General features: G+C 51.0%; 1 pseudogene; it reads left to right on the forward strand.

Annotated features, from left to right (window-relative positions):
- Positions 1 to 540: 540 nt before the first annotated feature.
- On the forward strand, positions 541 to 8,966 carry LOC117975940 (golgin subfamily A member 6D-like; annotated as a pseudogene).
- Positions 8,967 to 9,369: the final 403 nt, after the last annotated feature.

Genomic DNA, 9,369 nt, shown 5'->3' on the forward strand with positions numbered 1-9,369 from the left:
GTGGAACATGTAGACATATGCACACTGATACACATATATAAAAAGTATAAGCACATATATTTTTTAAAGTTTATTTTTAAAGTTTTAAAGCTTTTAAAGCAAAAGCCAGCCCCTCCCCTCTCCTGGAGTGGGCAGCCCCTCCCTGCTCCTGGAGTAGGCAGGCCCCGCCCCTCTCCCCAAGTGGGTGGGGACAGCAGTTGCATGGGCAGCTTTCCTTGTGATGCCACAGGTTCCTCTGGACACACTGCTGCCTGGCCACGCCTGCTTTCCCTTTCATCTTTCTCATTGACCAATGGGCTTGGAGCATTAAGGCCCCGCCCCATTCTGCATTACAGTGTGGCCCTGGTTACACCTCCTCTGGCTCAGTCACACAGCTGCCTGGTAGGTGACTGGAGGTGTTCGCTGATGTGGCCCTAACCCTGCCTCCCTCCCCACCCCACGATGTTAGAAGAAACTCAACAGAGTAAACTGGACGCAGCCAAGAAAAAAGTAAAACGCATCAGATCATGGCCCCCCCAACCCAGCCACAGATCCCCTTTGATGGCAAGACCACTGCCAGAGTCCATACCAGCCTTTAGGCACACCGGGCTGGGTCCCCCCACACTGGCACCTCTGTGCTCCCCCCAACCAAAGTCTTGTCAGTCAGTCCCGCCCCTTCAGCAAGCAGCTCAGGCCCTGCCCTCACCAATCACCCCAGGGTGACTTTGGGCGAGTGACTTCTGGGGCTCCCGGCTCCATACTCAGCCTTCACATCCTGCCACCCCAAGCCCGACCTCCCTGAGTTCTTTGGGCTCACCTCTCCAAGGACCTGGGTCCCCCAGCCCCAGGCCCCACCCTCACCAGTCATCCCTGGGTGACTTTGGGCTGGTGACTCCTGGGGCTTCCTGCTGCAGACTCTGCTCTCCCCTCCTGCTGACCCAAGCCCGACCTCCCTGGGCTCTTTGGGCTGGTGTCTCCGTGGACCTGGGTCCCAGCCCTACATCCCCCTGCCCCATTGTGAATCGGTGACTCAGCCATCACACTGATGTTGTTCCCTCCCTCCCCTAGGAGGAGTGGAATGTAGTGATGTCACAGTCTCCCCAGGAATTGTCATTACTGCTTCAAAACCGGCCTTTGATCTTACAACCCAGTCCCCTAAGCATTCTCACCCCATTTCTGGTTCCTCTGGTCACAGCACAAATTTCCAGCTGGAAGGGGTGGGGACTATGGGACCTAGGGGCAAGAGGTTTCAGGCTGCCTTACTCCCTTCACATAGACATTGACAGCGTGAAAAGCCTCCAATTCCCCGTGAGCTCAAAACATTGACAGTATCTCTGGGTGGCAATGGGAGAACAGGTTTGGTTTGATTTTCTCCCAGGCTTCTACTCTCCAGAGAGACTTTAACATTATTTTCTCAGTTCTCCACCTCATATTCTAATTCTTCATGGTTCTGGGACCAGACTGCCCTTCAGTCAATGGTCGCTGGAGTGAGATTTGCTCATCTTCTGTGGAATAGATCTTGGGAAATTGAACTTGACAGCTTGAATCTTCCTCATATCATCCCAATCTGGGGTACTGTGAGTGCCACAGGATAAATGTGGGAGATCTTTCTGAAGCATCAATTTCCCTTGATTCCCTTGAGAGAGAAAAAGCATTAATGTACTTAGGGAAGACAGTCACATAGGTTTCTAACAGTATATCAGACTTCTCTCTGAAATGAGACTTGAGTTGTCCTCTTTTGGATAAATTCCCAGATTTAACAAAAAAGCTGCCTTCTGCCATGAGGACACATTGATATAAAAGTTTAAGAGGTACTGGTGCACTTCTTCACACTAACAGACATGTGAGGATGTATGACTGTAACCCACACAGAGTGCAGTTCCTGTCTACTTAATGTTTACTTTTCTACCTCTGCCTCTAGTTTTGGTCCCTGGCAGCTGCTGATTCATGGCAAAACCCCAGAGCTTGGAGTCAGAAGACTGAGTTTAAGTTCCATTATTGCCCCCGCCCTTTTTTTTAGCTATAATATCCATCCCTCTCTGTCACTAAGTGATCGTGACAACACCTTGTAGTTGTTGGTGGCATTAAATCAGATAGTTTATAAGAGTATTTTGCAAAAACTGTAAAGGAGAATGTGGCTGTAGAGGCTGGAAGTTCTCATGTGTATTACTGCTCTTCTTTCCCACAGCTAAAAGAATATCAGCAGAGGAACAGCCCTGGTGTTCCAGCAGGAGCGAAGACAAAAAAGAAAAAAACTGGCAGTAGCCCTGAGACAACCACTTCTGGTGGTTGCCACTCACCTGGGGATGTGAGTCTTGGCTGGCCTGGCTCCTGGGGACAGGGGGCCCAAGGGGCAGTGGAGGGTAATTGTTAAGCTTGCTGGGTACTGGTTAAGAATTCTGGGTTTGAATCCTGCCTCTCCATCTTCTAGAGATCTGATTTACGGCAAACTGCTTGAGCTCTTTGAGCCTCTCTTTTCACATCTGTAAAATAGGGGGAGTATTGTTTGACTTCCATTTGTGAAGTTTAAATGAGATTCCTTATGGTTGTTTTTATGTTAACCCCTAGTATGTGGCCTGCTGTAAACACCCAGGATACCCAGGAAATGGTCATTGCTGTTTGATTTTCCTGATCCGCATTCTCAAGGGGAAGCTGGGCCAATGAGTACAGCCACTTGCCATCAGGCTGTCCCTATAGGAGTCACTGAAGGGGGCCCAGGGTGTGGTGAAGAGAGCCCCAGACACCAGGAGTAAGAGAAGATCTAACTTGCCACCAGCTTGTTGGGTGACCACAGAAAAATCACTTCTTCCCCTGGGCCTCAGTTTCCTCTTCTGTAAGATGATACTGGATAAGATCAGTGTCTTTCAAACTTGTTTTTTTAGCTGGAGCCCCCTTAGTTCAAGTGAACTCTTACTCAGGAGTCTGTTTTTTTTAATGGAGGTGGAGGTCTGGAGCTCTACCAGATTCATCGCCCATGTCCTCGGCCTGAGGAGAGGGGTCCAGTGAGTGTATTAAGAGCTGCATTGGTCAGCTGACTCCACTCTGTGACTGCATCGCTCAGGGGACTTTTCCATCTATTTGTTCCTGCCCCTGGCAAGGCAGCAGGTGGCCATTTGGAAGAATGGCACAGGCCATGATTTTAATCTCCTCTGCTCTTCTTCAGCGTTTTGTTTTGCTGAACCCACATCTTCCTCCTACCCTGATTTTCTTGCTTCTCTCTAAGCCACTTCTGTCTTTCGCCCCCTGCCCTTTTTCCCTTGTCACCTCCTGTAGATTCAGGACATTCTGAAGGTGCTGGTATCCAACCTTAACCACTCCAATGGGGCATTGGACAAGTGGAAGGTGAGGCAGTGCCAAGACCCTTCTCTGGCTTGCTGTCTCCAGCTGTGCATGGCCCTGAGGCTTCTCTGGTTTAGGGGATACTTGGCCTCTGCCTTGTTTTATGTTGCTGCCATTAACCTTCAGCCTGTTTCTGTCTGCTTCTTCACCTGCTTGATTGATTGGGTTTTTTCCTTCCCCGCATCTTTTATCATCTTGGAAATGTTGAGACCTTAAAGTTTAAAAGTAATTTGGGAATAACAGACAGTGCAGGCATGTGGGATTTGGGGCTTTTTTTTTTTTTTTTTTTTTTGAGACAGAGTCTCACTCTGTCACCCAGACTGAAGTGCAGTGGTGTGATCTCGGCTCACTACAACCTCTGCCTCCCAGGTTCAAGTGATTCTCTTGCCTTAGCCTCCTGAGTAGCTGGGATTACAGGCACCTGCCACCATGCCCAGCTAATCTTTGTATTTTTAGAAGAGACGGGGTTTCACCACGTCAGCCAGCCTGGTGTTGAACTCCTGACCTCAAGTGATCCACCCACCTCAGCCTCCTAAAGTGCTGGGATTACAAGCATGAGCCACCATGCCCGGGCCCTTGCTGTTTTTACACTTTCTCTATATCCATAACTGTTTCCTATGTAATCTTTTTTTGAATTTCTCATTTTTATTACTCCTGCATCATCTGTTACCCTGAAGGATCTGGAGGTAAGAGGCCCTGGGTCAAGGTGCAGTGACCCTGCAGGCCAGCCCTCCAACCTCCTCTCACAGCAGGGGCCGGGTGCCCCTCTGCCAGCTGAGACAGCCCGACAGCCCACACACACCCCAGCCCTAATGATTGTTCTTTTTACCTCTCCCCACAATCCTCCTCCAACTCCTCCTCTCTGCATGCGCCTCAGAGCCGGTACCAAGAACTGGAAGTAGCCCTGGACTCAAGCTCCATGACAGTCAATCAACTAAATGAAAACATAGAATCATTGATAAGAGTCCAGTGGGGTCCCGTGATTCCACGCTGCAAATCCTGGGCTTTAGTTCCCCTTGGGGCCCTGAAGAAAGGAGCTGGGGGCCCCTGGTGCCAAGGACAAATGGGGAGCTGGAGCACCCAGGCCTCACCTGGAGGGACCCCAGAGCAAGGAGCATGCAGCATGGCTCTTCTGTCACTGCCCTCTTTGCCGACTCTCTTCTCCAGACCCCCACTCCAATCCTTGCCACACATGCCCTGGGGTTGTCACCTCTCAGGGAAGCACTAGCCTGACTGGTTGTCAGGGGCCCCGTATTTCTGCCCTGACTCGGTCCCTAATTTGCTTTGAGTCTGGAAAAGCCACCTCTCCTCCTTGGGCTCATATTTCTGGAGGAAGTAAAGCATCAAAGGTCTCTGTTAGCTCTGAAAGTCTGAGATTTAAAGGCCCCTAGAATGGAAACCTCAGGGCCAAGGGCTCCTGTCTGTCCTTTTCCATCCTATATCTGCTGTGAAGAACCATAACTGTCCTGTATGTGCTCAGTAACTGTTTGTGGAATGAAGGCACCTTTCTAAATCACAAGCAGGCAGAAGGGTGGGCCTTTCTGAGTCTCCGTCTCTAGAGGTTTATGTTACTGTCCTTTTGAGAGAATTCAGATTCAGACTTTGAGTTCTGTGGCTGTGGGCAAAAGCCAACAAAGACCCAAATCCTCTGTCTTTGGGAGCTTGAGGAGAGTTGACTAGTTCTTGCCATTGGTTCTGAGAACATTGCCTTTAAAATCCATTCCTGACCACTGCTTACCACTTCCTGGTCTGGGGAATAGAGTTGAGGGGGCCACCCTCAGTCACCTGAATTTGACTCTCCCCACAGAAACAACAGAAGAAACAAGTGGAACATCAACTGGAAGAAGTAACGTGATTTTTTTGCTTACAACATGACTGCTGGGTTTGGGGGGCACTCAGATGTAGAGGCGCCAATCTCGTCTCACCCACTCCCAGCGTGGGGAAGAAGGCTCACCCCTCAGATTCCACCCCATTCCCCCCACAGGGTCCCTGATAACCTGGTCCCATGGGTGGGCCTGTCCTGGGGCATTGGTGGCATTCTGGGAGCATGTCTCTTGCTATGCCATGTCTGCCTCCCTGTGGTAAGAGCCCTGTCTTCCTCTTCCTATAGGAAAATAAAGCAAATAAGGAAATACACAAAGCACAAACGGAGCAGTTAGAGGTGAGTGGCGGATGGGGAGTTTTCTCCTGTCCTCCGGAGAATGTTTCTTTCCTTCTCTTTCAGCACTTGCTTGGCTTTTCTCCCAAACATTCAATTCCAGGCAATCAACATCCTCACATTGGAAAAGACAGACTTGAAGACCACCCTTTACCATACTAAACGTGCTGCCCGACACTTCGAAGGTGGGAATCGGGGCATCCCGTCATCCTTCAACCTGGCATTTTGACAGGTCTTTAGGGGGAGTCCTTTGGGCCCCATCTCAACCTCTCTCATTACAGAAGAGTCCAAGGATCTGGCTGGCTGCCTGCAATACTCCTTACAGCATATTCAAGAATTGGAGCGGGCTCTCTGTGCTGTGTCTACACAGCAGCAGGAAGAGGACAGGGTGAGTCCAACCAGCTGCCCCATCCCCTGGCAGCCCCTTCCAAGATGGAGGAGTGAGCCTAAAGGTCCCTTCTGCAGGATAGAGTGTCCTGCCCAGAAGGCAGCATGCTCATTTCTCGCTGCTTTTGTGTATGGTTGTTAGAGGCAGCCTGGGGCTGAGTCAGCTGCTGTGGGTGAGTTGGGGGGCACTATGGGGAGTGAGCACTGGATGCAGAGCTCAGAGGCCAAGTTCCTGCCCTGCCTTTACCTGGCTGTGGCCTTGGCCAAGTCCCAGGTGGGGTATTTGGTACTTGTACTGTGAACAGAAGAGTACCTTTTGTATGTTACCATTTCTGTAGAGAGAGGAAAGGTGTGTGTGTGTGTGTGTGTGTGTGTGTGTGTACTATGATAAGATACATAAAATATGTCTGCAAGCGTTCCTAAAAAACTCAGGAGAGAGTAACGGGGTGCCTGGGAGACACCTCCCTTCTGTACCTTCTGAGTTTTGGACTATATGAATGTATCATCCTTTCAAAAAGTGAACAAAAGATTAATTTTCCCCTTCCTATCTGTGCTCCCACCCCCAGCAAGAAAAATGGGCTTAGAGAATCAGATAGACTCAGGTGTTCAAATCTCAGCTCTGTCTAAGTGATCTTAGGCAAGCACTTAACTTCAAATACTCCATGTTTTTCATCTACACAATAGAGGTAATCCTAGTAACTGTCTCATATGGTGGTTGTGAGGATTAAATGGGATTGCTAGCATGGAACCTGGTGAAGCAGTCCATAAAGGTTCAAACAGTGGTAGTAATAACAGTAATAACAATAGCAACATTATCTGATCTCTCTGGGCCTCTGTTAGCCAGCTGTAAATTCGATCTCTTTCCCTGTCCCTTCCAACTTTACTGAGTTCTTTTAGTAACCAGGCCACAGGCTTGGAAATGCCTTGATCTTTACTGACTGAGTTGTATATTGGCCTAGCCCTAGCCCTTTTAAGGGGCACTTCCCGGGCTCCCCAGATCGAAACTTCTCACTCTTCACCATCCAGTCCTCGAGCTGCAGTGAAGCGGTCCTCCAGCAGCGGTTACAGCAGACCATAAAGGAGCAGGCACTGCTGAACGCACACGTGACACAGGTGAGGCTTTGCAGAGGGAGGGATGTGGAAGGAAGATGACCCCAGTTGGCCAGGAGCAGGTGAAGACCAGTGACAGCCCTTCCTAACTTCTGTGCCCATTTCTTGCAGGTGACAGAGTCACTAAAACAAGTCCAGCTACAGAGAGACGAATATGCTAAACACATAAAAGGAGAGAGGGCAGGAGAGGATGTGGAAAATGTCTGTGGAGGTGAGACCTGACCCTTCAGCCCCCATCTTAGATAGGTCACTGGATCTTTCTGGGCATCTGTAAAATGGGAATAGTACAGCCAGAGGTGGTCATGGGTCTGGGCTTTGTGGAGATGGGGGCAGAGATGGAGATGGTAGCCTGTCCAGCCACCAGCCCCTCTCTCCAGGGCCCTTTCCCCTGTGCTTTCGGCAGGCTCGCACATTGAAGGAAGAGAAGAAGCGTGACATACATCGGATACAGGAGCTGGAGAGAAGCTTTTCTGAACTGCAAAACCAGATGGGTAAGATGGGACTGGTGTGACCTGGGAGCAGGACTGGCATCAGAGGTCTGTGGGGGTGGCTTAGAATGCCCCAGGGAGGTGGGTGGATGGAAGGGCTTTGAGGCAGAGGGAAAGAGGTCTGTGCCAGCAGATGGCAAGTTTTGTCATCTCCATAGCCTCAGGGTCCCCATAAGCAAAAAGGGAGGAGTGCTCGTTGTCAGCCACCCACAGTGCTCTCTATGTGAAAGTGGCTTGGAAACTGGCTACCATCGGGTGTGAGGAATCATTAGCAGTGAGGCCATGGCCATGGGAAGCCTGAGAGGAGCTGTGCATCAAGAGGAGGGTTTTTTTTTGTGGGAGGGGTGGGTAGGGGGGGAAATCCAGAGGCTCTTATTGCCTGCTTCATTTCTCAGCTGAGCCCCAGTCCCCGGCACCCCCAGCAGGGACCTCTGAGTTGGAGCAGCTACAAGATGAGGCCAAACAGCTGAGGAAGGAAGTGGAGGGACTGGAGGGAAAGCTCCAATCCCAGGTGGAAAACAACCAGGCCTTGAGTCTCCTGAGCAAGGAACAAAATGAGAGGCTCTGAGAGCAGGAGGAGCGGAGGGTGCAGGAGCAGGAGAGACTGTGTGAGCAAAATGGGAGGATTCAGGAGCAGCAGAAGAGGCTGGGGGAGCAGGGTGAGAGGCTGCAAAAGCAGGAGCAGAGGCTATGAAAGCAGGAGGAAAGGCTGCAAAAGGAGGAGGAGCAGCACGAAAGCAGGAGGAGAGGCTGTGGGAGAAGGAGAGGCTAGGAAAGCAGGAGGAGAGGCTCACACTCTCCCAGAACCACAAGCTCGACAAGCAGCTGGCCGAGCCACAGTGTGGCTTCGAGGATCTGGTGGGTTGCCCCACCTGGGGAGCCTGCCCTCATCCCTGTCCCTCCAGGCCTTTGTTTCCCCACCTGTAAAATGGGGCAGTGCAGCCCTCACATGAAATGGTACTTCTAAAGGCACCTGTGAGCCAGAGCTCATCAGGCCCTCCTCTGATGGCTGTGGGGGAGAGGGGATGATTTTTCTAACCTGCCTCCACCTTTCCAGTGACATGTGAGGCAGACACCAAGTTCAGGGGTCTCCAGCTGCAGTGGATGGCCACTGATTGCTTCTGTCCAGAACAACGAGAACAAGAGCACACTGCAGTTGGAGAAGCAAGTAAAGGAGCTGAAGGAGAAGCCAGGCGAGGTGAAGGATATGGTAACCTCCACCCCATCCAAGAAGGGCTGGGAGGCGGGCATCAGCCTCTGGGGAAGGGAGGTGCCAGGCCAAAGGCAGCTCCAGCTGGGGGGCAGGTGACCCCAGCACCCTCCAGGGCAGCCCTATGACTGTTTCTTGCTTCCTGCCCTCTGACTTTTAGAGGTGGGTAGCCCTGGGCTCCTCCCAGGTCTGGACATCATCATCCCAGCTAGAGGCATGGATTCCCCCAGTCACAGGGGAAGAGACAGTGGTACAAGAGGCTCCTTATGCGGGGCACATTGGCTCGCACCTGTAATCCCAGCACTTTGGGAGGCTGAGGCAGGAGAAGCACTTGAGGTCAAGAGTTTGAGACCAGCCTGGCCAACATGGCAAAACCTCATCTCTACGAAAATTAAAACAACAATAAAAAATTAGCCAGGCATGGTGGCACATGCCTGTAATCCCAGCTACTCAGGAGGCTGAGGCATGAGAATCGCTTGAGCCCGGGAGGTGGAGGTTGCAGTGAGCTGAGATTGCACCACTGCACTCCAGCCTGGGCCACAGAGTGACACTGTCTCAAAACAAAACAAAACAAAACAAAAAAGCCTCCTTAGATTCAAACTGGATTCCGACCTCGGTTCCACTGGTCACCATTCAACTACTTTTCATCTCTTAGTCTCTGTTTCTGTAAACTTCAAAAGGAAGTTAGCCTTTTCCTT

Source organism: Pan paniscus, chromosome 16 (genome assembly GCF_029289425.2).
Source record: "Pan paniscus chromosome 16, NHGRI_mPanPan1-v2.0_pri, whole genome shotgun sequence".
NCBI classification, from domain to species: domain Eukaryota; kingdom Metazoa; phylum Chordata; class Mammalia; order Primates; family Hominidae; genus Pan; species Pan paniscus.